At 49.6% G+C, this 27,014-nt stretch overlaps 1 long non-coding RNA gene across 5 annotated transcripts; it reads left to right on the top strand.

The window, feature by feature from the left end:
• Positions 1–11,393: 11,393 nt before the first annotated feature.
• Positions 11,394–26,555, top strand: LOC141572888 (uncharacterized). 5 transcript variants are annotated; one of them, XR_016018867.1, is made up of 4 exons: positions 11,394–16,276; positions 16,469–17,687; positions 18,635–20,314; positions 20,386–26,555. It is a non-coding gene; the product is annotated as an uncharacterized LOC141572888 (long non-coding RNA). The 5 variants fall into 5 exon arrangements; XR_016018865.1 differs by having other exon boundaries at positions 16,469–17,254; positions 17,496–17,687; positions 18,635–26,554; XR_012498384.2 differs by having other exon boundaries at positions 18,635–23,854; positions 24,703–26,553.
• The last annotated feature ends 459 nt before the right edge of the window (positions 26,556–27,014 follow it).

The raw sequence follows: 27,014 nt of genomic DNA, 5'->3' as shown, positions 1-27,014 counted from the left end.
GTAGTCGTCTTGGGAAATTGAAGTGAATTTTTTCTAAAAAAAAAAAAATGTATCTCCATAATTTGAGTGTGGTCTTTCCCCAACTAGGCTCAAGAAATCCAGCCTCCCCACCCACAAAAGGGCCAGACTGATGGAATCTTGGGCATTTTAAAGAGAGATGAGGGAGGAAAAGGGAGAGGATTAGGAAAACTTAAGTCCTTCAGAAAAGGGATGGAAGAAAAGTTTTTCCAACTAGACCTTTGCCCATTGCTAGGCCTACTGAGGGAGTTTAGTTTGAACTGTAGGTTAAAAATGACTACTTCTCTTAACCTCTAGTTATTTAAAAAAAATCTAGACATATAGTTATGCATTGAAGAATATTCCTCCAGGATTGGGGAAAACATCTAGCAGAATCAGAATCCTGGGACTTTTAAACTGTGTGTCTAACTTTAAACCTCAAAGTACAAGTGTCTCTGTATCTCTCTTTCCTCTTCCTTCCTTCTTTCCTTCCTTTCTTTTTTCCTTCCTTCCTTCCTTCCTTCCTTCCTTCCTTCCTCCCTTCCTTCCTTCCTTCCTTCCTTCCTTCCTTCCTTCCTTCTTTCTTTCCTTCTTTCCTTCCTCTCCCTCTGTCCCCAATCTGCCAAAGGTGATGAAGCAAACCCAAGCACCTCAGCAGCCTTATAAGGCAAGCATTCTGAGAAACCTCTGATTCTTAATTTTAACATTAAAGAAAAAGTTGTAACTAGTGTTGGAGGAAACTTAGCTCCCCCCTCGCCTTCCCCCTTCTGGGGGTACGAGGTTGTTTTTGCATGCTTCATTTGCTTCTTATCCTGATAGGCTGCATTAATCAGTTTTATTTCCATTGATAGAGAAACCTCGTCTGTTCTGTTCGAGCTACAAAGCGTCCTGCGAGCTTTTGTGAAAGTGCAAATCAGTTTAAGCAATTATCATACCAGGAATATGAAGGGGAAAGAGAAGGCCTTGCCCAGTGGTCTCCTTTAATCTCTTAATCCACGGATCCAGGGGGGCTGCCTGGACATAATTTAGGACAATCTCCCCACCCTTTACACCGTGATAAGGCCAAGTTACAATGCAGGGCAAAAATACAAGCTTTGTTAACATCCTGCCTTGAAAAGTTAAGATTAGACATTCTGTGCACGTGTGGGGACTATAGGGCACTATGGAAATTTTTCTTTTTTTCCTCCCTTCCTCTCTTCTAAAGTGCAATTCATTCTTGGACTCGCTCCCTCTTTTTTTTCTTTATCTCTGCCTGTCTCTCCTTTTATCTCTGTCTCTGTTTCTCCTGAGAACCTTGGCTATTCGAGGTGCATTTCCACGCAGAGTCCTCTGGGAAGGTGTGTATGTTGTGGGGAGACTCCGGTGCAGGAGGATGCTGGGGTGAGAGGGGGCCGCCTCGGGGGACCCAGGCTTGTCTCGCGAAGAGACAGGTGCTTCCCTGGGTATTCTGGAAACTCCAGTGGGGTTTCCAGCTGCTTTGACAGTAAGACCTCCGTGACCAGTGGCTGTCCAGTGCTTTGCCGGCACTACCACAGGACCGCATTCCTTTCTCCAAACAAGTTACCTTTCCTTCTACCCACGTCCCCAAACCCCGAATGCCTCAAACACGGAGCACAGACCTGTTAAAATTCAGACTGACCTTTCCAGAAGAAAATTTCCCATCTTGATGAAAGGCTTATTTCTGCAGGAACCATATACCTTTTTTTCTTAAGTACGAGAAAAGGGGGACGATGACAAAGATTTTTTTTGTTACCGTCCTATGTAGTGTAACAGCAATAAAATCATCAGAGAATACTATTAGCTTTGAAAAAAAAAACCTAAAAGCTTTATTACAAACCAAGCTTTGAAAATAGGGGGGATTAGGCGGCTGAAAGGGTCCCACAATGGTAGGAAGAAAAGGTTTCATGCTAATGAGGTTAATGCCCTTTGTATCTCAGGCCTCCACATCTTCATTACGCGCTATCTCCGGCTGCACCAAGCGGCTCAGAGGGCCGCAATCCACTCCAACGCCCCCCTTCCCGGCCCAAAGAAGGATTTGATAGCGGCTCTGTTCAAACTAGATAATTATATCTTTTCAAGTCGGAATTAAGATAAAGAAAGTGAAGCAGAGGCGGCTCGCCTTGATCCACTGCAAACAAATTTGGCGCACTTTCGAGTCCTTCCCCCGCCTCAAAAAGGCAGGACAGTCAGCTTATTAGCCGCTCGTTTGCTTTATTAATTCATCTATTTAAAGTGGCAGGATTAGAGTGTCTAATGTGGACGCGGGTTGCCGCGGCACTGAGGAATATAAATATTTGCGAGATGCCATCCCATGATGACTATCTGGGCGCGGGGCATAGGGCAAGGTGCGGGGTGCCTGTGCCTTGCGACTGCGTCCCCTTCACAGTACGAGCGTGCAGGGCCGGAGCCTTTTGGGTAAGGGGTGTGTAAAAGCTGTGTGCCCCAGGCCTGGGTCCTCTCTCATGGTACATGGGTGCCAGGCCTGGATGCCCCTGGCAGGGCTCTGTGGGCATCTGCGCTCCTGTGTGAACATGGCGAACCGCACGCATGTTACTTTGTGTCCTACCGGTTACCCCAATGGAGATGTAGGTTACACTTTTCAGCCACCTCCAGCTCCCTTGTTGATTACTTGTGGGCCTTCCCTGTGCGTTGCCCTGTGCCAAATGGATGTGGAGAGACGAGAGGCGTGGGTTCTCAGTTTGCATTTCCCTGAGAGGGTCAAACCGAGTGTCTAATGCCTGTGTGCCCTGGCTACGTTCTCCTTCCTGCGACGTACACGTGGGTTCAGCGTGCGTTTCGCATTTGGGATCCTGTTCCTCCGCGCCGCCAGGGCCCCGGGAGGCGGGGGCGGGGACTCAAGGCACCAGAAACTACTCCGGTAGGCGAAACCTTGGACCCCCGGTCAGTTTCCCCTTTCTCCCTCTCGTTCTGGGTGTCGGGTGCCCCCAGCTCCCTCCGACTCTGCTCCTGGCAGCCAAGCCGAGCCGGAGCGGGAGCGTTGGCGGCGTCCCGGAACCTGCCAGGCCACTTTTGTGCTAGGGGCGGATTGTGGCAGGCAGAGAGACGCGCCAAGCGGGCCAGACAGAAAGGGGGCTCGGGCCTGCGCGCGGCCTTGAGAACATCGGCTCCTCCCCATCCCCGCCTCGAGTCTCAGGAAACAAAGTCTCCAACGCGCGGGCCGATTGGGGAGGGACTCGGCGTCTCGGAGGCCTTGCCCAGGGCCCTGCCCCACGGTGGGGGCATCTGGGCTGGGCTGCCCTCTTGGGCGCAGTTGCAAGTCGGAATAAGGGTGTGGATGTGAGTTAGGGTGAGACTGCTTGGGTGCCTGCATAGGTTGAGTGTATGAGTTAGGCCTGTGAAACAGTTGTTTGTGTGGAGATGTAATTGTGTGTCTGGGCCAGGACGTAAATCAGGAAGTATAGGTGCTAATTGTGCTAAATGCAAGAGGTAGAGGCTGGAGAGGCCAGTGCTACTTATGTGGATTGTGAGAATGTGTCAAGGTGTCCAGTTTTCCTTGTGCATCTAGATTGTACTGAGTGAAGACAAAAGTGTGCAGTTGTGTGGCTGTAACTAGAGTGCCTACAAAGGTGTAGAAGTGCACTTGTGTATAGAATTTGGGTGCTGGTGTCCGGTCGCGCAGTGCGTATCTGTGAGTCCGGCTGTAGTAGATCTCAGACGATGGGAATAGCTTCAGCCAGTGTGTGACTCCGGGAACATTTCTCCGTGTTTGGGTGGGGGTCCCCGTGGGACGGCGCCCCTGCCCGGCACCCGCGCACCATTTGTGTGTTTCGGATCTAGGCGTGTGTGTGTGTGTGTGTGTGTGTGTGTGTGTCTAGTGAGGAGGCCTGGGTTCGAGTATTGTTCCCGCAGCGCACCACTCACTCCAGAGTTTGGCAAACAACAGCCATTTTTTTTGTAACTGCATTTTTCTAGGCTGGTCTTTATTATTCCAGCAATCAGCGTCGGATTTACTTGGTGCCGCCTCAGAGCAGCCGCGGGCTGGGCAGGAGAGGAAACCGGCCCACAGCGTTGGGCCGCGGGTCCCGGAAGCAGAGTTGCGGGTCCGCACGCGCGCTTGGTCCGCAGCTCTGCTCCCTGTCCCACAGCTCGACCACCAGTTTACCTCCCCAAACCAGCCTCGTAGCAAGAGGGAAGTGGGAGTTTTGAGAACCCGCTGACCTCAGCCGTGACCTCGCTCAGGGAGGCGACTTCTCCCGGCGCGATCCTGTACTCCTGAAAACCCGAGGCGGTGCCACGCTTGCAAACGAAAGGTCCATTCATCAGCCGCGCCCCAGCGTCTAATTGGCCTTTTGTTCATTACTGCCTGTTTCCCGACTTGGGGTGGCGGGACTTGGGAGGGCCCCAGGGCTGCAAGTAGGGGTGCCAGGCGCCTTGAGCTGGGGTCTGGGGAGGGCAAAGGCACGTCTCACTCCTCCGAGGGGGCGACAGAGCGCTCGAAATATCGCGCCCACGTGTGAGGATGCTCGGCAGGAGGCTGGTCTCCAAGTGTCCGGGCAGGATCTTCCGAGCTGCGGAGACTCAAGGCGTCGTCCCTGCCTCGCCTCCATCTGTGTACTGAGCCACCTCTTTTCTCCACACCTTCGGGATTTCGGACCTGCCTGCCTTCCCCTCCCAAGTTTCGGGCCCAGGCGCTGGCCTTGGCGCGGGGTTGGGCTCACGTCCTGCCTTTCTTCGTGCTTCGTGTTCATTCTCCCTGGTCTCGCTGCCTACCCTACAGAGACTCTGGGTGTCCCCTCTCTAGGCATCAATGAGGCACGCTCGTGGGGCCAGCACGCTGCCTCGCTGGGGGGGGGCGGGAATTGAGAGAATTTTTTGATCCTGCAGGGAGGTGGGAGTTGCTCTTTTTAGGGATGGGATGGAGGAAGGAGCCCAGCCCTCCATCACTCTAAATTCGACCTCCTCGTCCCAGTCAAACCTCACTTTCCTGCTCCCAGTCTCCCACCCACTGTCCAAATCAAGCCTCCCGGTCCCCCTCTCTACCGCACACCTATTAACCCTCTGCAAACCGTTGGAGGAGCTTGAGAGAAAGCCCAGGGGTAAGGTTTCCTCTCCCAGAATAGCCCAGAGGCAAAGACGCACCTGAAGGGCCTGGGAGGTGCCTGGGATGGGGATGAGGTCATTTGGAAAATGGTCCAGGAGGCCCCCAGCCCCACGACTCTCTCTGTACCCGGGAGGACCGGCTTTGCCTGGCAGTGGCCTGGCTGCCAGGTATCTCCAGACTCTCTGCTCAACGGGGCCCCAGGCTGCCCCTGTCCCCAGCCTGCGCGGGCCCTATATATAGCATAGGTCTCCATGGCCCTCTGCTGGACCCTGACGTCAGGAAAACTTGATCTTGCCTGCTTCGCTCCTGCTTCTGAAACTGATCCTTGAAATGAGAGAACAGACTCTACACAATTCCCATGGCCTTGACATAAGGTACAGCGATAAATATACACCACTAATGAGCAATTACCATATAATCACCTTCCAATTAGCTCGCATAATGATGAATTAAACATTCTAGCAGGCGGGATTAGGTTTCTTACTTTGTATATTATTTACGAAGGCTATAGCTTCTGCAAAGAACCAAATATCAAATTAGATGGGGAATTTTCACTTGGGGGTAATTATGCATTCAGGCCAGCGGCTGTGTTCTGGTCACTTGTCAAATGCGGCCTCCTGCAAGGTACTGACCAGTTCATTTGGGCGTTTATTTTTCCCGTTTCTTCCTCTCTCTTTAGGTCGCAATTGCCTTTCTTTTCCCTTTTTACCACCCTGGCCCGCGAGGTCGGAGGCTGGGGGGGAGGTATAGGGGGTGTAGGCGGGGTTTGGGAGGGGACCTCAGTCTCTAAAGGGAGGGTGCAGTGTGTACCTGAGGCCCTCCCTCCCAGCGCTTGTACCTCGGGTCCTGCCAGCTCTGGCCAAGGGTTCCCTTCCTCTCTGGGACCAGAAGGACTCTCTGGGTGTATCCCAGGGCCTGGGAGCCGTTAGAACATTTAGAGAACAACCGCACCAGCTCAGTGCTACTACTGCGGAGCTCCGGGCAGGGCACCTGCCGCCTGCCCTCAGCGGGCGGTGCCGGCCCTCCCATAGGCCTTCTCCCGGCCTCAGTGCGGTCTATTCTGATTTTTACCCCCACTTTCACCCCAGTAATGGGGAGAGAAACCGTGCGTGTGTGTTTGTCAGGGTGGGAGGGGGGATACTGAAACAAACAACAAACCTACGCTCCGTTCCACCCGCAGCCACCTCTCTTGTTCGGAAATGAATTTTGGCAAGAGATTAGCTTCTAATCTGATCTAACGCTGCTGACATTTGGGTAGAAGATGAAAATGGCAGCTCAATTTCACTCAGAAACGGGGTCACTTAGTGGGGCTTCGCTCTGCTCCCCAGAGAATGTGGATGCCCCTCCCCCCTCTGCCTTAAACCAGAGGAGCTGGCAGAGCTGGGGGTGGGGATAGAAGGGACTGCCCATCCCCCCACCTCTGGGCAGTGGGTGCCCCTGGGACTGGACCCTGCTCTGTCCTAGGAGGCTGGACTGAGGGTGTGAGCTGGCTCTTTGCCTTCAAGCCCCCCTTTTTAGGGCACTTTGCTTGAGCAGAGGTGGGTGCTCCTTGGCCCCAATCCAGGACTCTTTATGCTGTTGAGCCTCTTTCTTGTGGGCAGGCTCATGGAAGGTAAAAAAGTTTCAGGAGTCATCAGACAGTGAGGTCATTAAAGTTGGGTGTCCTAAGGCCTGCCTGGTGGTCGTTTCCCTGTGCTCTCTGGGCAAGTAAAATTGCCCCTGGGGGCTGGGTGGTTGGACCCTGCAGCCTTGTCAGAGGGTCTGGTTTATTTAGAAACCATGGCTCTGAACACGGCCTCTCCTCTATTTGGCTCCAAGAGGCTGCAAGGTCCGGAGAGGTAAGACCCAGGACTTCCTGGAGTCAGAGCTTCCCGCCCCCTCGCCCCTCCCCACCCGCCAGTCACCCACATACCCACTGTAGACCAAAGAGGTGGTTAAGCTCCTTTCATGGCTACTAGTGGCCCCCACAGTGCCTGGCCTTTTCCGCCTTTCCCGGCAGCTGGGACTGTGCGGGCAAGAGAGGATAGGTGTCACTTTTAGGGTGGGTGGGGGAAACATGAGGGGGACATGCCTGATCACTGGATCCTATTTCTTCTTCTTTTTTTTTTTTTTATTATTGGAGAATGTTGGGCAACAGTGTGTTTTTACAGGATGTCAAATCGTTGTTTTTTCAATCTCGTTGTGGGGGTGTGTGCAGCTCACTGGCCCATGTGGAACTCGAACCAGCGACCTTGGTGTTATGGTGTTATGAGCACCGCGTTCCCGCCACTGAGCCAACAGGTCGCCCACTGGCGGCTCAGCTCCAAGCTCAAGCTGTTGTTTCCAATCTAGTTATAGAGGGCACAGTGCACTGGTCCATGTGGGAGTCAACTGGCAACCTTGTTGTTCAGAGCTTGCCTTCTAACCAACTGAGCCATCGGCTGCCCCCTGGATCCTAGTCTTGAGGCTGGTTTCCTGGGGGTTCAGGGTGTCACCGTCAGCCCAGACCAAGGACAAGCTGAAGAATCTGTGCCTGCGTCCCTGGGAGTGGACATGCTAAGGAAGAGTTTTGTGCCTGAGTGTGGCCATGTACTTTGCATGCTGGGGTTGCAAGTGCACAAGTGGTGACACCTGAATGTGCCTGCACAGAATGTAACTTCTAGCATGTGCATCACACACGTGGATGTGTAAGTGTGCACATGGCCCTGGTGTCGGGACTCTGTGGCCCATACTGTGCCTGCAAAGCTTAGGAAAAGGCATCTTTTCTTCCTGGTGGCTGGTTACCAGGAGAGTAAAATGTGCACTGAATTTCAGGGACCCCTCCCCCCCAGACCTCTTAGGCAGTGCACAACCTCTGTTCTGCATTCCTGTGCTCTGGTGGGGATTCTGTGTGTTGGGTGTGATATCACTGAAGGTGACTTTATTATTGTTCTGCCCAGTCCCCCTTCACTGGCATGCACCTAGCTGGGGACTGCTCCCTGTCCCCTTCCAGCCTGGAGGTTTTAGATGCAACAGCCACCACTATCTGCCACCACAAAGATCCTGAATGTTGTGTGAAAGGGTGGTAACTCCAGATACACGTGCGCTTGTGAGTGAGGCTGAGTTGTCGGGAGTCTGTGTGTATGTACCCATGTTTGCCAGAGAATGGCTGTGAACATGTGTTTGTGTTTGTGGGTGACAGCCTGTAAGTGCCTGGGTGACCATAAGTGTGACCACAGCCGGGAGGCATGGCTGAGCTGTGTTGGTGGGGGCTGTGTAAGCGCTAGGGAGTTGCACAGCTAGCTTCTTTGTCCTGGCTCCCCCAGTCTCACAGCGCCCCGTTTGCCCAAGCTGGCTGCCTCCTGAAGGGCTCACCCCACCCTCTTCTTCCCTGTTGCCCTGTCCCTCACTTTAAATGACTGCAATTATGTCTTCCATGAAAAACAGAAGTGGTGTCTAATACTGTAGATCACTTCAAGTGGAAGGCTGCTGCTTCGTTAAGTAAATGATGCCATGTTGATTCAGATGTCACTTTCCCTACTTGTCGTCTAGGGCCAGCACAGAGGGACTTATTCAGCTACAGGGATCCTGCTGCGTGTGGGGGTCACGACTGAAGATTATGGAAAGCCAGAGCACTCTCAAGGCTCCTCTTCTCTGCCCATGTCCCCTGCCACCCACACAAATCTTCAGTTTTTCCAGCTGAAAAGGAGATTGTATTTAGAAAATACTACAACCCTCAGGAGGGTAGAAAAAGAGAGATGGTTGGACCAGTGTGCACATGTGCAACGTGCACATGTGGACTGATGACACAGGTCCTCAAGGTGCATCAGCTCTCCGAACAGGTTTTGTCTGGGCAAGTGCAGTGTAGACCCCAGGAAGAACAGTCTAGATGGGTCACTTGATTCCTGGCCCTGGAAAAGGGCACAGGGAGGGCCAGGAGCTTCTAGGAGTCTGTATCCCGCCTGATGCTCATCTCTGAAGCATGCTCCCCTCCTCTCCCCTTTCTTCCCCTCCCTTCCTCTATCCCTGCACTAGATTGTGGGCCAACCTGTAGGCAGCGGGGGAGTAGCCATTACTTCTGCTCCAAACACCTTCTCTCTCTCTCTCTCTCTCTCTCTCTCTCTCTCTCTCTCTCTCTCCCTCCCCCCCTCCTTCCTTCCCTCCTTCCCTCCCTTCCTTCTTTCCTTCCCTTCTTTCTCTCACTTGTGGGAATTTATCCACAGATTTACTCATTCATGTGAAGTGACATATGCATGAGGTTAAACATTAAGAATTGTTTGCTGTAGGGAAATATTTGAAGCAATCTAAATGTCCATCAGTAGGAGACTGGTAAAATAAATAAATACCCTAAAGTAGGATGTTACACAGCAGTTAAAAAGAATGATGCATAATTTCTGTTCTAAAATGGGAGGATCTCTAGGATATGTAAATGTTCATTGATAAAAGCAAAGAGTGTGTGCGAGGAATATCATGAGTGTAACAGAAATACATAAAAGGTGTGTATATTTGTTAGAAACTCTAGGAGGATGCAAACGACACTGGTAACAGTGGGTCCCACAGTCTTTCTTGAATGTCGTGGCCTGGTTTCTAGCTCCTTCAGCACCTGGCTGCTCCCCTCCAGATGTAACGCTGTCATTCTGAAATGTTGAACGTCTCCTTGGCGATGGGGTTCCCAGAATGGAGCTCCAGGATCCAGGGGGTTCCCTTTAGTTCTAAGTAAAACAGGACACTCCCATCCATGTTCTGGCCACTGTACTTCTGGTAACGCAATCCAAGATAGCATTGGCTTGTTTTTGGCAACCAAGAGTTGGACAAAGTCGTAGAGGTTGGCCAGTCTTTCCCCCGAGTCTTTCCCAGGCACTCCCCATTCCATCAGAATTTGAAGCAAATTGCAGACATAGTATCTTTTCACTAGTAACACATTTAGGATGTATCTGTAGCAGGATTCTTTTAAAAACTTAACCACAACACCATGGTTCTGTAATAATTCTATTCTCTGTGAGGCAATGGCCTGTCCGTCTGCAAATGCTGATGCCTTCCTCCCATTTGGAGAATTTCCTTTCCAAGAAGGTGTGTGTGTGTGTGTGTGTGTGTGTGTGTGTGTTTTTGGGATAACGTAGGTGCCTTCTTCTTCCTTTGTGGGAACCATGGATCTTGAAGTTGCCAGTCTAGCCACATTGCAGACATTAGCAGGGGTCTCAGGAGGGGCTTTGCTCCCTTACTTGGGGCGTTGGTGCCTGTGGGCATATGCCTGTCCCCTTTGGGTACCAGCACCTTTAGGTACTGCTTCCCCAGCTGTGTCCCAGCAAGGAGCACCCATGGGAACCAGGCTCCAGCAGGAGCTACCAGGATAGCTGAGGCAGAACCTGGCAGGGCCATTGTCCCACTCTGGAGTCACCTCCTCTGAGGGGCAGCTGGGGAGGGACCCATCAGGAGGGTCCCCCCACCCTGGGGAATCATTCCAGTTGCTCTCTGAATACCTCCAGATAGACCTTTCTGAGCTTTCTGGCACCCAGGTTGCTTCGATGAAGCAGCTGGCCCAGGGCTGCCTTCCTCTATTCTGGCCTGTCAGGGTCGGAGCCCTGGAACCACCGCCATGGTGCTGCAGCCTCTCCACGCAGAGCTGAGCATGGCTCCTAGTTTCCCCAGGCTGTGGCTGCATTGTTAAGTAGTGTCCCTGGCAAGTAATTACACCCACGGCAGCTCAGTTGCACCCTAAGCAAATTAGGTGCTGATCCGAAGGTGTAATTAAGCAATAGTGAGTGCAATTTAGTAATTACAAGTGCCTTTCCCCACTGGTGCATCCATTGCAGGCCAAAAAAGACCCGCTGAAGGCCTGTTTTGGTCCACGAACTTCCGTGTTCTAAGTCTAGGCAAAGAGATACCTCAGAGCCAACTTCTGTTTGATTTCTATATATTGGGGGAGGACCTTTGGATGTGTCAGGGTGCTAAACATAATTAGCATTCTTTAGGAAGAAAATACACAACAAGCCTGCTATTGTTTTCTTAATTATATGTCTTCTGATGTGAAACAATCCCTTGGTGTTGGTGATGTGTTGATTAATTATCCCAAACAGTTCCTTTTGAAAGTTGGGAAATGTTTCTCTTGACCTCCTTCTCCATTTCAAGGAGCCAACCTCTCGAGTTTCCTCATGAGCATTGCTGTTACCTGTGCTGGAAAGGTGGAGGGAGAAATAGATACCCTGGGCTGTGGTGGGGCCAGGCTGGACTGTGGGCTTTGGGGGGCCCTAGGCCTCAGGCCAGCAGGGTTGGCGGCATGCTAGGCTGACCCCTGGGAGACTGACCTGCAGTTCTCCCATGGGCCCAAGAGGGGAGCGCAGTGGGGGTGGGGTTGGGGGAGGGGGAGGGACACATGCAGGTGAGGATGGAGCAGTTGCTGTGTCTTGTGTCTGGAGCCTCTGAACCCTCCGGCAAAGATGTCCCAGTGACTCGCTGAGCTGTGTCTCCCCACTGTCACCCCCAGGGACCACCCCTCACTTGCTTCCACCCTTGTTTGTGTTTTGAGTTCCCTTGGCAGCCGCTGAGAAGCAGGCTATGGCGAGGCAGCAGTGGGTACAAGGCCTGGCCTGAGATGGTCCACAGGGCTGCAGCAACGGAAAGGGCCTGGGGACCTTGTCAGGTGTGTGGATGATACTGTGGGTGCCGAGAAGAGGGAAGAGGCCACCTCAGAGAGCAATGGGTGTGTGTGTGTGTGTGTGTGTGTGTGTGTGTGTGTGTGTATGGATGTGTACATATAGGTGTGTATGGGTGTTGGGGAAATAGAGCAAGGGCAGGGAGTTTTTCTGCTGGGGTTTCCCTTGAGTTCCGGGTCTCCGTCTTTGCTCATAAGGGCCTAAAATGCCTCCCTCTGCCCCCTCACTGTCCTGTCACACTTCCTTGCCCTTTTAGGGTAGTCTCTAGGCCCTCCACCTCTAGGAAGTCTCCCCATATTTCCCAGCCAGCCCTCTAGGGCCTCTCTCCATTCAGAGCCTGCCATCATTTCCCCATCTTTTGGCCCCAAATAGTTACCTTTCTTTAAGCAGGTAAGTCCAGTCTCTCCAATGGGCTGTAAGAATGCATGTGGGAGCAGGGCTCATCCTCATCCATCTCAGTTGCTCCTCGGTGCCCAGTTCTGGCCAGAGCTGCTCAGTTTTTCCTCCTTTATCTCTCCTACCGCCCTAGCCTCCCTTTTCTCTCTCTCAGCCCTGGCCTTTTTGTGTTTCTTCTTCCCCATCACTTCTGCCTGTCTCTGGGTATCTCTCTGTGGGTCTGTCTTTCTTGCTTCATTAGAAAACATATTTGAGTTAGCCCAAGGGAATCTAATTAAACTTAATTAATGATACATATGAAATATAAACAACTTATAATGTAAAAATAAAATAGTAAAACATCAGTACCATGGAAATCATAAATTAAAGGAGTCAAATTGGCATTAAATCCAAATGTGGATTTAAGATCCTCTGATGATTTCTGTTAGCACTGATAATTATTGAATGTGCTTTGTGCTGAACGCCCAACTTTATGTTCATGATCTCATGTCATCCTTTCAATAGTAACTCAAGAGGCGAGGACTTTCATCCTCCCATTTTATAGATGGAGACTCAGGGCTCAGAGAGGTTCAGAGTCTTGGTGAAGGTCACACAGCCAGTACATGACAGATCAGGGATTTGAGCTGACATGCTGTCTAGCCTTCGACGAGCCCATCTGTAGCCTGTACCAAGGAGTGACAGGCTCAGCCTGGGAAGGAGGGAGAGCTCACCAGGGTCTGCAGCAGTCAGGGGAGCTTTTGGGGAGCAGGATGCTGGGAAAGGTGGAGAGGGAATTAAGAGGAGGGTAACCCTGACCAACCCAGGAATATCAGGAAGTAGATGAGGCGTGATGAGGGACATAATGGAGAGCAGGGGGCAAGCCCAGGCCATAGATCTAGGTTCTCAGAAGTGGGGACGGGGGAGAGCATCCAGAGGGTCCTCAGAGATGAGATCCCTACCAGCAGGGAGGCCCAGGCAGCCCTGACTACAGGAAGCAGAGCCCGTTCCCCCCCTCCCCCACAGCAGGGAGAGGAAAAACAGCCTTGTCTTGGGGACACCTGGCTGCCCCACCGGGCTGGGCATTGGGTTTCAGGAGCACTCTATAACATGCCTGGGGCAGTCCCCTGGGGAGGGGGCTGTGTACCCCTCTCTGCCTGTATCCAGTGCCCTTTACTGGCCGCCCACCAAAAAACTACTTACTTTCCTGAAAGCAAGTGAGTACACAGTACACCTGTGTGGTGTCGGGGGCGCCGGGACAAACAGCTGCTGAATTAAGTGACGACTAAGCTGAGGATGATGGGAGGACAGGGGTGGGGGATGTGAGGAGGTGGATCCAGGAAAAAAGAAGAGAAAGTGTCTTGTCTTAAGGGGTGAGCTGAAAGGCAGGGTTTCCAACGTAGAGGCAGGATCACCTCTCTCCCCGTCTAGGGTGTCAGTCTTGGAAAACCTCTTAGGTGGGTTTAAACACCTTAGCTGAAATCAATGACTTGGGCCAGAGGAGAAGTGGCTAGGAGGTATAGCTGCCGCTGGCTTGGACAGAAAAGGTTCAGACCCTGGTGATTCAGTTATTGTCCATCGTAACCTACTCTCACTCACACCAGCCATTCAGACCTCTGAAGGACTGGCTGTAGCGCCCAGTTTATTCAGCATGAGGAATCTAGTTTCCTATTGTCGTTCAAAGTGCATGTCTACTTCAAGTAACCACTCATTTAGCGGCTGTGTGACCTGCGGCAAGTTTCTCAGCCTCGGTTTCTTCATTCTTCAATGAAGGCAATAATCAAACTTACAACATGGAGTTGCCGTGTAAATTAAATGAGCCTAGCATGCAGTAAGAGCTTAATAAATGCTAGCCACTATTACACTTATTTCTGCAGTTTGGCAAGCAAATGGCTGCCACTGAATTCTCAAGAGTTCAGCTTTCTCTGACTGTGACCTGCTCTCAGAAAGAGTCCATTTATGCAGTGGAATGAGCCCTGCGCTAGAGCCTGGAGACCCTGATTCCAGTTCCAGCTACTTCTCTGATGGCTGTGTGACTTTGGCAAGCCCCCTTCCCTCTCTGGGCTTCAGTTTTTTTCACCTGAGTAGTGAAGGAATTGGACCAAAGGACCTTCTCAGCCTGATAGGTCTGTGATGTTCCGTGGCCCCAGGGAGTGGGGGCTTTAACCCCCTCAGACATTGGCTGGCAGGAGGGATTCTAAGCTGCAGAGATGATTCCAATGGGAAAGGTGATTGGAAAATCTTTCCTCTTAGCATAACTCCCCAGGCCCCTGGTGGGTCTTCGCCTACCCTGCATCTTTGTTCAGAGTTGGGTAGATGACTCATTGCCACGCCCTGAACCGGCTTAACCTGTACATGCACACACAGAGTGCACTCCCCGTGGGCATGAGGACACGCACACATGTGCACACGTAACACATGCGCAGAGCTGCTCCCATGGTCTGTGTAGGAACCACACCCCGGCCCTCACCCAGGTGTGCTGTGTTTGGTGGTTTCAGAACTCCTGGATGTAGCATTGTCAGATATAACAAATAAAAATAAAAATACAAGATGCCCAGATAAATTAGAAAAAGAGCTCTAATGGCTGCATTTTTGTAACTTATTGACAAAAGGACGCCCTGTCAGACCATATAGGATGCAGGCCACATTCAGCAAATGTAGGGTCGTCCTGTGTATACAGGATGCTGACAACCCTATCCTGGGCCCCCCAAGTCTGAGATCACTGGACTGAAAACTATGGAAAATTTCCTGGCTTGGAGACAAGCAGTTCGTCTGCCATGCTTTCAGATTGGGGGTTTGGGGGAAAGGAAGAAAACAAAGGAAAAGTTCCAGGGCAGGGCTTTGTTGGGGGAGGGGCCTGGCTGCGTTGTCTCCCAGAGAGATGATGCCTCTTCCTCCCTCACTGATCAATGCCAGTGGTGCTCACCACTCCATCAGCTGTTGTTTTGGGGGCGGCTGCTATTCTAGGTTGGCACTGACTTAGGGAAATACTACTTTCTCAGGAAGAAGGGAGAGTGGAAAGGACCCAACTCAGACATCATTTCAAACCCAACAGGTGCCTAAGCTAGGAACAGCCTTCTTTCTGATTCTTTGTTCATCAGCCCTCTGAATGGGCAGGAACCCTCCCCACTTTGCAGATGAACAAACTAAGGCCAAGGAGAATTCTACCTGGGCCTCTAGGATGTTTGCTGTGGAGCTAGAAAGAGGCCACTAGTCCCTAGCTGAGCCCAAGCTGGACTGGGCTCTCCTGGCTTGTGGGGCTTCAGCCTGCCCAGGATGGGTGGCAGCTGCAGTTAGTGGGCCTCGCTGTGTGCAGGGCACCAACCAAGCTGTGTGGCAAAGCTGAGGCTTGGGGAGGAAGCATTGGCCAACCTACCTCTCTGCCCTCTCTTTTATCCCCTGGATCAGAACAGAGAGGGACAGGCCTCATCGCAGGCATCTCAGAGGTACGACCTGCCTCCAGTCTCAACACAGGGAATGGTGATGGACATGGCTTTGGGGCCTGCAGGCTTGGGTGCAAATTCCTGCTTTGTTTCTTTCTTTGGGCCAGTCATGGCTCTCTTCTCCTCATCTGTAAAGTGGGAGCAATAGCACCTGATAGAGTTGTTGTGGGATTGAGTTAACACAGGTAACATACTTTCTCCAGTGCACAGCACATAGTCGGGAGTCAGGAGATGATAGTTATTGCTTTATTAGTGCTCATCCAGAGTGAAGCTGTAACTACATTCCTTTCATGCACATGTATGGAGTAGCTTCAATAAACCAGGCACTGTTCTAGGGACCAACGGGTCCTCAGGGAAAGGATTGAGTGCTTCCTATTCCCTAGGAGCTGTAGATAGTCTGGGTGAGGAATTAAGCAAGCTACAAATGACAAATTTAGTGAGCAAGACAAGTTGCTGGTAAGTGGAAGTTAGGTGGCTTGGTCTTAAAGTGAGGACAACTTTTAAAAAGAAGGTTGTGGTAGTCAGGGAAGGCTTCCTTGAGGAGGTGAGGTTCAGGCTTTGGTCCTGGCTTGCTCCTGGTCCAGTGTGTCCTGTTCAGCATCCTGTGCTTGTGGGCTGGCCTCACAGGAGTGTGTTCTTAGTGGGTGGCCCTGGCCATAAGCCCAGGGGTCGAGAAGAGGTTCCCGAGTGGAAGAAGAAGTGAATGTCCATGGCCAGGCTGGAGTTTGGAGGAGTTGAACCTCAGCTTTTCACCTGCTCTAGACATCTGCAGCCCAGCAGAGAGGAGACAGGTAAGATCGAGAGGTTTGCCATCTTGGGGCTCTGGCTGGGAGGCTACTCTGCCGAGAAGCAGAGGTCCAGCCGTGCCCTGCCCACAGTGACCCTAGGTGCCCACTGTGGGCTTTGTCCCACTGCACGGGGATGGGGAAGACCCTCTGCTTGTCTCAGGGATTCCATCTGGTTTTTATTTTCATTTGTAACAGTGACAAATGTTGCTGCAAAAACAGAAAAAGGCCAGAGAAACATACCTCCTCCTGGAACGAACATTTCATCACTTCCCGTCCGTGCTGCCTCACTGATGGAACTTGACATTCTGGGCTCATTAGCGCAGGAGTCCTTTACAGGAAGCAGCTCGCTGTGGGGAGGTCACAAGGGGCTTGGACTTTGGTGTCAGTGAGAAATTTGGCTTCCAGGGAGAAGCTGTCTGGCAGGACTGACCCTCACCCTGAGGCTCCCCCTTCTGTTCAGTGAAGGCCAGCAAAACTCTGTGTCACTTTTCTCCAGGGAGGAGGCCCTTCCAGGGTCCTGGAGGTCAGCCACGCTCCCCCTTCCCTCTCCTGGGTCAAGACCCTGGAATGGCAGAGTTGGAAGAGATCTCAGCCAGTCCTACCCCAACAATTTGCATGTGGGGAAACCGAGGCCCAGGGAATGGAGGAGTTTGCTCAGCGTCACCCAGAGAGGTGACGTTGTCAGGAACAGAGAGGCTGCAGATAAGAGCGTGGGCTCTGAAGGCAGGAAGACGAGGCGTTGAGGCTTGCCCTGGCCCTCACTGCCGCTGTGACCCTGGACAGCAAATCCTGTCATCTCATCAGACCACACAGGGGATTGAGCGAATATACCTAACGTGCCTAGCACTGCGCCTGGCATGGACGGAGGGCACAAGCCGTGCTGGTTATTGCTCTTCTTCTTCTCATTATTGTCACTAAGCCCAGACCTCCTGCTGAGCAGTGCAGCCTGTTAGTTCACCGAGGAGTCTTTTCCGTGCCTTGGTAAGTTGCCCAGCAAAAGTCAAACACAGTAGCTCTGCTCTGCCTTTGCCCTATGGCATGAAGCTAAATGAAAGAGGTCTCCCGAGACCAGGCCACAGGGAGGCAGAGCTTCAGCAGGAGGAAAAATGTGCCCTGTGGGCAGCAGCATGTGTCATTATTATCATCGCCCGGCATCGACGGGCTACAGAACACCCCCACTGAATGAATGAATGATGGAATGTTTGCCTGTTGACTTCTCCAGACCGGGGCCCCCGCCAAAGCTCGCCTCTAAGGCAGAAAGAGCATGACTTTTGGAACCAGCTGGCCTGTTTCTTCATCGGCAAAAGGGGGAAGCTGCTATTGAGCCTCATTCCACCTCCACCTGCACAGATCTGCAACTCTTCCCACAGCCCTTTGGACCGGCAGGATACATATTACTACTCCCATTGTGCAGGTGAGGAAACTGAGGCCCCAAGAGGGTAAGTGACTTGCCCAAGTAATCGTCAGCAAAGCCAGGGCCTCCGGCCAAACCCCCAGGCTCCCTGGCCAGTTCTCGTGCTGCTCTGGTGCTTCCTGTGTGGCAGGCTGAAAATAGGGGAGATGAAATGAAACAAGTCAGCAGCTTCTCAGCCCCTCTTTCACCTGCCCTGGGGATCAGTTGCATTTTTCTCTTTCGAGGCAGAGGCAGCCCTTTAGGTTGAGGGTGCATTGGGTTTCCACCCCGCAGATCTGAGTCCGGCTTTAAGCCCAGCTCCAGGAGAAATGGAAAGGTCCCCAACCACAGGATGGGCAATGTGGACAGGGGGCTACGACCCCAGGCTGGGGGTCCTGGTTAGGCTGGGTTCCAGGTAAGGTGTGTGTTCTTGTCTCCCTAACACCTCTCACACAGCCCTGGACAAACAGCTTTCACCACCTGGCTAGGTGTCCTGGTGATTAGGATTTAATGATCTGGCTGCCGAGAGCTCAGTGGACAGGGGCCATTCTTCCAGGCCTGCACCAGACCACACCTCTGCCCTGGTGGGGGCTCTGAGTTTTGCATTTTGGGCCAACCTGCTCCTTGTACATCTATTTGGAACCAGCAAGGCGGCCCCCCACCTGAGCTTTTTATCGGCTTCTTTTGAATTAGGAGTTTTAACAGCCTGCAGTGCAAACATAGAAGCCTTTAAGGAGAGAGAGTGAATGAAGTCAGCCAGACGGAGTGTGCTGGGGAGAAAGGAGGAAATCCCAAGCTGAGTTTTGGCATAGGGCGTGATTATGTTAGTGACAGCAGGCTGCGTCTTCCAGGACAGGAACCCCCTGACCCCGTGGTTTACAAAACACTTTGTCCACATAATTCTACCGCAACCAAACAACTACCTTAAGAGGCAGTGATGGTTGCTTTCCCTTATTTTGATTTTACAGATGGTGAAACTGAAGCTCAGAGAGGTGCTGAGACTTGCTCAAGATCACACAGCAAGGAACAAACAGGCAGGGCTGGGATTCCAGCCCAAGCCTGGTGTTCTCTTCCTGACACCATGGTATTTCCCCCGAAGTCTCTGTTTTCCAGTCTCGAGTTAAATATCAGTGGTGGTGCCATAGGGGGTTGTTGAAACTCTGGCCAGATCCACAGGGCCCTCTTTCCCCTCCCTGTGTGACCACTCACCAGCTTCTGTGTGCTTTGCTTCCAATGGCTCTCACCTGCAACCTTCTCCTGAAGGCTACCATTTGCCCAGGCAGAGGGATGAAAATGCCTGAGGGTTAACTGGGGTGGTCCATCGCCAATGACCAACTGGAGCCAGAGTACGAAAGCCCAGCTCCCTCTCCTGGAGGCAGGACCAACTCCCAGGTGTAATTTACACTCCAGATCCTGTGGGATCAGGCTGGTGCTGAGACTTCACCTGGGAGAGCACCCTGTCCTGCTTTGTCCACTCTCTTCCTCTAGTGTCTTCTGGGAGCTCTTCCTTAATGAATCCCTTGTAAATAAATTCTCATTTCAAGGTCTGCTTCTGAACCTGGCCTAAGACAGGTGCTGAAGGAGGGCTTGAGGATCAAGTCTGTGAAAAGAGACAAGATATCTCTTGCTCTAAGAAAAAAGAGGCTCCTGACTTATAGTGTTTGCCAGTTTCTACAGTGTAAATATTTCCATCATGGCCCATTCATGCTGCTAATAAGATATCACTGGAGGTGAAGTTGGGAGGAGATGCACAGTCCTGTCAGCCAGACGCAATGGGCTCCAGCAGACCTCTTATGTCTCCTAACTTCTCTATTGCCAGAGCTGGATTCTAAGGGTCAGATCCTGACTTTTATGGTGTCCAGGAAGAGAAATGATACCCTGGGTCCATTTGGCCAAGGCCCAGTGGGTGTCATACTGACAAGCTGAGGATTTCATTGTAAAAGTTGATTGTCCCCACAGAGTGGACATCTCCGGTCTCCCTGCCCTGGGACATCACGCTGCTCACTCACCTTCCTCTGTATTTGATGCTTTCCGGTCTGGGACCTGTGTAAAGCCCATTTTTGTTCTGATGCCATGATAAACCCCACAAGTGGAGAGCACTTTACCGTTTGCAAAGCACTTTTCACAGCGATTTTCTCCTATGCTCCTCCGGACAATGCTGCCAGGTCAGCGACAGGGGTGTGATTGCCACCACTTTACAAATAATAATCCAAGGCTTGGGTTTCCAGGCCCGCTCCAGGACACACTGACTGGTGAGTGGCGGCAGAGCAAAACCAAAGTCCTCCGGGCTCTACAGCCCAGTCAAGTGTGTATATTGCCGTCTGTCTCAGGCAGATTGACCATCATGAATATTCCAGTGCATCAGAAATTGAAAGCTGGGTTAAAAGCCAAATGCCTGGATTTATCCTTTGAATTTAGAAATATTAACCTTAAAAGTTCTTCCAACTTCTATCCAATTAAAAAAAAAATAGCGTTTCCCGTTGGGTTTTCAGTAATAGGTGAAAACCAGGAGATTGGGGGAAGGGAGGAGGGGAAATGACGCTGTTCATAGGTGATTTGGTCCCTCCCTGGCCAGTTCCTTCTTTCCGCAGCCTCCCCCAAACCCAAACGCCTTCACAGCCCAGGTGACCGCGGAGAGGGAGGCAGAGGTAAGATTTCAGTCCAAGGGGTTTCAGGTCAACAGCTCCTTTAGTCAACATGACAAAGGTATTTATTACAGGAAATCTCTAGCAAGGATGATCTGTACTTCGCAAGGAGACAGCAATCAAGGCAGACGTTTGCCTGGAGCAGTGGACTTCTGAGGTGATCTGCGAGGATCTGCTGAGGTAATATTAACATTCCTGCCCAAGATGGACCTGCTCTTCTGATTCGGAAGTTGTGAACAGTACATCCCGGCGTGGGGACAGGGGGAGTTATACCTGTGACTTCGCTTGCGATAGGCTGTCCTCTCAACTCTGGGAAGGAACACGGGCGATGTGTGACCAGACTTTCAGGACAGAGAAACCTGCCATTCACCAGACACCCCCACCCCCACGCTTTGTGAAGTCACCTTAGTTTTCTTCTAGTGCAGTGTTAAAATGTGAATTGCCTGGACGAATGTTTCCAATACTTGCCTGCTGGGGGATTTGTTAAAACATCCAGATTCCCAGGTTCCCTCCCAGGCTGATTCAGTAGGTTGGGAGAGGGTGATGTTAAGAAGCTGTAGTTTTAACAAAACCACACGTAATCCTTATGATTGGATCGATTTGGCAGGTGTGGCCCACTGCTTCTCGAACTATCGAAGGTATCTGAATCAGCTGGAGGGCTGGTTAAGAAGAGTGCTGACCTTATGTGGGCCTGAGAATTTGCATTTCCAACACACTCCCAGGTGATGTGATTGCTGCTGGCGTGGGGAAAACACTTTGAGAGCCACTGGTGGAGACAGACCTGTGAGCCAGAGTTAATCTGTCGAAGCCTCAGTTTCATCATCTGTAATGTGGGGTTGGTCATAGTATGTACCTCTTAAGGGCTGTTACGAGGATTAACTGAGTTAATATTTGAAAAGCACAGCAGTGTCTGCAACATGGTAAGTTAGTATGATGTAAGCGTTCGTTGAAGAGAAAATAAAATGCCAGCTAGGGTTATGGGTATCTGTTCTATGCACTCAGCAGCTGCTTCCTTGTGGATGGCACGCTTGGCAGGGGCAGGCTCTGTCTAAGCGGCTTGTCTCTGCTGGGTCCCCAACTCATAGTGCAATGCCTGGCACATTGTAGGTGTTCAATGAATTTATTGAATGAGTGGATGGATGGATGAATGATGGGTGGGTGGATAGACAGATGGACAGACGGGTAGATGGAGCCTGGGTCACTCACCAGCCTCTCCCAGGTGACCACAGCAGTTTCCTGGTAGGCTCTCCCACCTCCATTCTTGGCCCCTTCCACCCATTTTCCCCACAGCAGCTGCAGAGATGATTCTAAAACCCAGATCTGATCCTCTCACTCTGCTGCTTAAAACCTCTTCCATTGCACGTTCTTATAATAATTATCTTCTATGGACCATGTGTAGACAAAACTCCATGACTTTTAATTTAATTCATGTCTCCATTCACAAATAATCAAAGCCATGTGACTGCCAATCAGATTTGCTGATGAGGAGGAGCTAAGAAGTGCCAATAAAATTTCAGCTCAACGCAAAGAAACTTGATGTGTTACTGAACTATGCAGATTTACCTTGGGTAAGTGTATGGTTCCTGCTCAGCTGCTGGAATTGCTGAACATAATTCACAGATACCCTCTTCTCATAAATGCTGACTCGGTCTCTCAGGAGTCGGGAGTTCCTGATGGGGAAACCACGTGATTAGGGGGAAATGCAGACTTCTTACCTGGAGTATAAGTTTCACACACTTGGCCTGATCCTTCCTTTGAGTTTTGTCTCTTGCTGCTTCCTTCTGGTTGTCTGGTCATGGGTGTCTCCTTGACCAGGTAGGAGCTACGGTAGGGTCGGAGTCTAGCCCCGGACAGCACGTGCTCAAAAACTGTGGAATAAATGAATAGCGCTGCATAATGTACAACAGATTTCTTTAGTTGGAATGTGGTACATTTCCCATTTCACAACTTTTTCTGCCCTGCCCTCCCGTTATTGCTGCCTCAGGAGGTGGTATTTCCTCTTTACTTCAAGCCAAGGCAGATGGGGGACCACTCAGAAAGCTTGACATATGTCCACTAGAATTGGGGGCCTGGTTGTATGAGTGTTTCCATAAGACAAGGGGACCTGCAGCTGGCTGGTGGGGCAATGTGACTCCAACGGTGAATAACTGAGTGGGGGGAAACTTTGAAAGCCCAGGGCATGTGGTATCCTAAGTAGCAGGAGAAGTTCCCAGGAGAGAAGTCTCAGAAAAACCCAGGGAAAAACCCTCAAGAGAAAGAGTGAGCTTTGAACATCCACAGAGCCAGCAGCCCATGATTGCATCTGAATGAGGAAGTCCTCTTCTTCCTCATCTCCTCCAAACCCAGGGGGCTCACAGGTGGGTGGGGAGCAGGGGAGAAGATGCACACGACCGGGAAATGGAGAGGCCACCGTGTCATCATTGCCCGTGGCAGGCCTCCCTGGCTAGCGCTGGCCTGAGCTGGGGAAGCTGATGTTGGGTGAGAGTAGGGAGTGAGTAATTATAACCCTAGGCCTGACATTTTCATTACTTTAATGAGACCGGGCTTGGGACTGAAAGTGACCACAAGACTGTTTGTTATCTAAGAGTGTCTAAAAAAGTGATGAGACCTACCTGAGATTTTTATCCTAGGGCAAGAACACCCTGCAGAGCTGGTTTGAAGGGACAATTGGGCTTGGCAGGGAGGAGTCTGGAGAAAGCTGTTCAAGATAATGGTTACAGAACTACATTTACAGAGACATATGAAAACATATTTACATAAATCCACGTATATCACACAGACTTAGATCAATATATGTACATATACATATCCATATGTACAAACTACCGTTTTTGAGACTCCTTTACTGCACACGTTCTAAGCCAGGCATTTTTACATACGTTAGCTTTAATCCTCAGATAAGATAAATATCACTATTTTACAGACGATAAAACTGGGATCAAGGACGTGATATCTTTTACCCTAAGATCACACAGCAAGTAAAAGAGCGACAATTCAAACCTAGGTCCCTTCCTTCATTCAGACTATATCTGTGGCTTCCCTGCCATGTGCCAGCCCTAAGCTGGGTCTGTCCCCAGGGGCCAGGTCCTATCCATGACCTGTAGCTCTGTCAATTCCCGTGTCTCTATACAGATTTCTCTCTATGCATGGATAGGTTGTGATTAATTGATGTGCTATTGGCTCAGGCTAAAGGATTCCCACTTGCTCTTAGCGTGGTCAGGTCTCAGGTAGCTTCTTCTGAACACCACAAAGTCACATGGTAAAGCACGTGGAGGTGGTGACAGAGCTGTGGAAGCCTTGGGAACCAAAATGGTGCTGAGGGGGTGGGCAAGGTGGGCACGGCATAGAGACCGAGCTCACAGCTTGATGATTTGGGAAAATACCAGGTCCATTTGTCCTGGCTGAATTTAAGGGTAAGCACGTCTCTCTTCTTTCTTCCTTCCGGCCCTCCCTGCATGCTGCCCATGTGGCCAAGAGAAGCCCTTTATCCCAGAGCAGTCACTTTTCGGGGCGACACACAGCCCACATATGGCACTGTCTGAGGTACCTACATCTGGTCTTCTAAAAGCAGGCCGTGCGGGGCTGGGGAGGTGGGGAGAGGGCCAGTACGCGGCCATGCGGCCTGTGCCCTTGGGTTAATGGTCTGCTGTTGTCATCTTGACATTCTTTGAATAAGGTGCCCTGTCCTGCATTTTCATTGCGCACTGAGCCCTGAAAAGTATGTAGCCGATTCTGCTGCGGGGGAGGGGCACCTCTGTCTGACATCCTTGTGTGCCTTCCACTGTGCCCAGCACCATGCAAATGCACCCTGGACTACGTGTGTGGGAAATTGCTAAACGAACAGAAATAGGCCTGGGTTGTCGTTTGTGGTTGGTGTGGGGTGGCCTGGGCAGGGTGGAGAGGTGTGTCTGTGTCACATAGGAAGGGACCTGGTATCCAGGGTTCTGCCCAAAGGCAAGAAAAAAAAATCCACTCTTAACTGGGATCTCAGTCAGGAATTTCCTCTTCTCAACTAAAGGGAGAAATTACTCCCCTCATTCCTACAGCAGAGACGAACCCCGGAAACAAATACACAGAACCAGACATCTGGCTATAAAACCATGAAAACAGACAGAAGCCATCCCCTTGGGTAATAAGTAATTAGCAGCAGGTATTTTACTAAAAGGATGGGAGGGATGTAAAGCTTCCTCAGCAAAGCGATCAACAGAGAGCTGGCACTTACAGTGGACTCTGAACAAGCACATAGGCAATGACAATTAATGTTCTGCAAATCCCAAGCGGCCTGTGTACCAGGTGACCAACCATTTGTACAGCTGGGCTGACCAGGAAAACAGAAATCAAGTCATGTATTTATAACAGAGGGAATGTAATACAGGGAATTTGTCACACAGGTGATATGGAGGAGCCCAGAAGACAGTTCAGTGACATAACTCAGAGATGAGTCAGAGCAGGAAACCACTCCCACCTGACGTTAGAGAAACAAAGGGAAGAGATGGTGTTACTGGAGCCCAGTGTGATCTGGAATGAGACAGACCTGTTCAGTGAAGCTGGATCTATGCAGGACCTGCTGCTAGAGGAGAAATACCCTGGCTTCACCCCCAGCCCCTCCCGCCATGCTCTCCAGTCTCTCACCAGCGCCTCCCACTGGCTGACGCAGGAGTCGGAAATGCAGCGTGTTGGGTCTTCACTGCTGTGATAGAAAGCAGCTCCACTCCCTTCTTCTGTGAAGTGTCTGTTCACGTCTTTTGCTTGCTCCCCCACCTCATTGGGTTCTTTGTCTTCTTATTGAGTAATGCGAGTTCTTTATATATTCTGGAGGCATGTTCTCTGTGAGACATTTATATTGTGAATCTTTTCTTATAGTCTATTGCTTGCCTATTCTTTTTCTTAATTGTGTCTTTTGAAGAGAAGGCATTTTAATTTTGACCAAATCCTATCTTTTCTTCTAGAAATTGTTATAATTTTAGCTTTTATGTCCAGCCGTATTATCCATTTTAAGCTTATTTTTTGTACATAGTGTGAGTTATAGAGGTCAAGATTAATTTTTTTTTTGTATATGGATATATACTTATTCCAGCACCATTTGTTGAAAAGACTATTCTTTTCCTCATAGAATGAACTTGTGCCTTTGTGAAAATCAATTGGCCATTATGTGTAGGTTTATATCTGGGTTCCATGTTTATTCTTGCTCTAATACCCCACTGTCTTAATTACTGTAGTTTTCTAGTAAGTGTTGAAATCAAGTAACACAATTCCTCCAACTTTATTCTCCATATTCAAAATTCTTTTGGCTATTCTAAGCCTTTTGCATTTCCATATTAATTTTAATCATCAGCATGTCAATTTCTACAAATATGCCTGTTGGAAGTTTTATCGAGATTTTATTAAATCTATAGATTAATTTGGGATGAATTAACATTGTAACGATATTGAGTCTTTCAACCTGTGAACATGGTATTTTCCTCTATTTAATATCTTTCAGAAATTACTAATTTCTTTCAGCAAAGTTTTATAGGTTTCAGTGTAGAGGCCTTACACATATTGAAACTTTTATTCTTAAGTATTCTATGGTTTATTTGATGCTATTGTAAATCAGATTATTTTTAAATTTAATTTTCTGTTTCCTGCTAATACAGGTGATTTTTGTATATTAATTTTGTATCTTGTGACCTTGATAAGTGATTTATTAGTTTTCATAGTTGTTTCATAGATTTATTAAGATTTTCTACCTAAGCAACAATGTTATCTGCAAATAGAGACCATTTTACTCCTTTCATATGCCTTTATTTGTTTTTATTGCTTTATTGTACTGGTTATGATCTCTAGTACAATATTGAATAGAAGTACTGAGACAGAGAGAGAGAGAGAGAGAGAGAGAGAGAGAGAGAGAGAGAGAGAGAATCTTGCTGTTTCTTGATCTTAAGCAGAAAAGGTTCAACTATGTCACCATTAAGTATGATTATAGTTGTGAGACTTTTCATGGATACCATTCATTTATTAGGTTGAGGAAGTTTAGGTCTAGTGCTGGTTTGCTGAAAAAAAAATTTATTTAAATCATAAATTGTGTCTTGGATTTTGTTAAATGCTTTTTTTTCATCTATGAGATAATTATATAATTTTCTCCTTTATTCTGTTAATAATACTCTCCTTTGTTTTGTAATGAATTCCAAATTGAAAAATAAAAAAACCTTTCAATCCTACTTGGTTGTAATGTATTACCCTTTTAAAATAGTGCTAGATTTGATTTGTTAATATTTATCAAGAATTTCTGTGTCTATGTTCATGAGGGATATCAGTCTGTTTACTATTCTTGTGATGTGCTTGTCTGGTTTTGTTATCAGTTAATGTTGGCTTCATAGAATGAGTTGGTAAGCGTTCCTGCCTTAATTTTTCTGAAATTTTGTAAGATTGGTATTAATTGTTCCTTATGTGTTTGTTAGAATTTACTAATGAAGTCATTTGGGTCTGCAATTTTCTTTAGTAGGTTTTGTTCTTATCATGAATTCAATTTCTTTAATTGATACAGAAATCAAGTTTTCTCCTATTCTTGCATCAGTTCTGGTAATTTTTGTCTTTCCAGGAATCTTTCCATTTCACAGTCTTTCTAAATTTATAGGCATAAAGTTGTATATTAAATTGTTTTTTATTTCCATTTCCTTATGATCTTTTTAATGTCTATAGGATCTGTATTGATGTTCCCTCT

Source organism: Rhinolophus sinicus, chromosome 15, assembly GCF_057876585.1.
Source record: "Rhinolophus sinicus isolate RSI-liver-muscle chromosome 15, RSI-T2T, whole genome shotgun sequence".
NCBI lineage: Eukaryota > Metazoa > Chordata > Mammalia > Chiroptera > Rhinolophidae > Rhinolophus > Rhinolophus sinicus.
The sequence above is the reverse complement of the archived record's forward strand: the minus strand, read 5'-3'. Positions and strand labels throughout refer to the sequence as shown.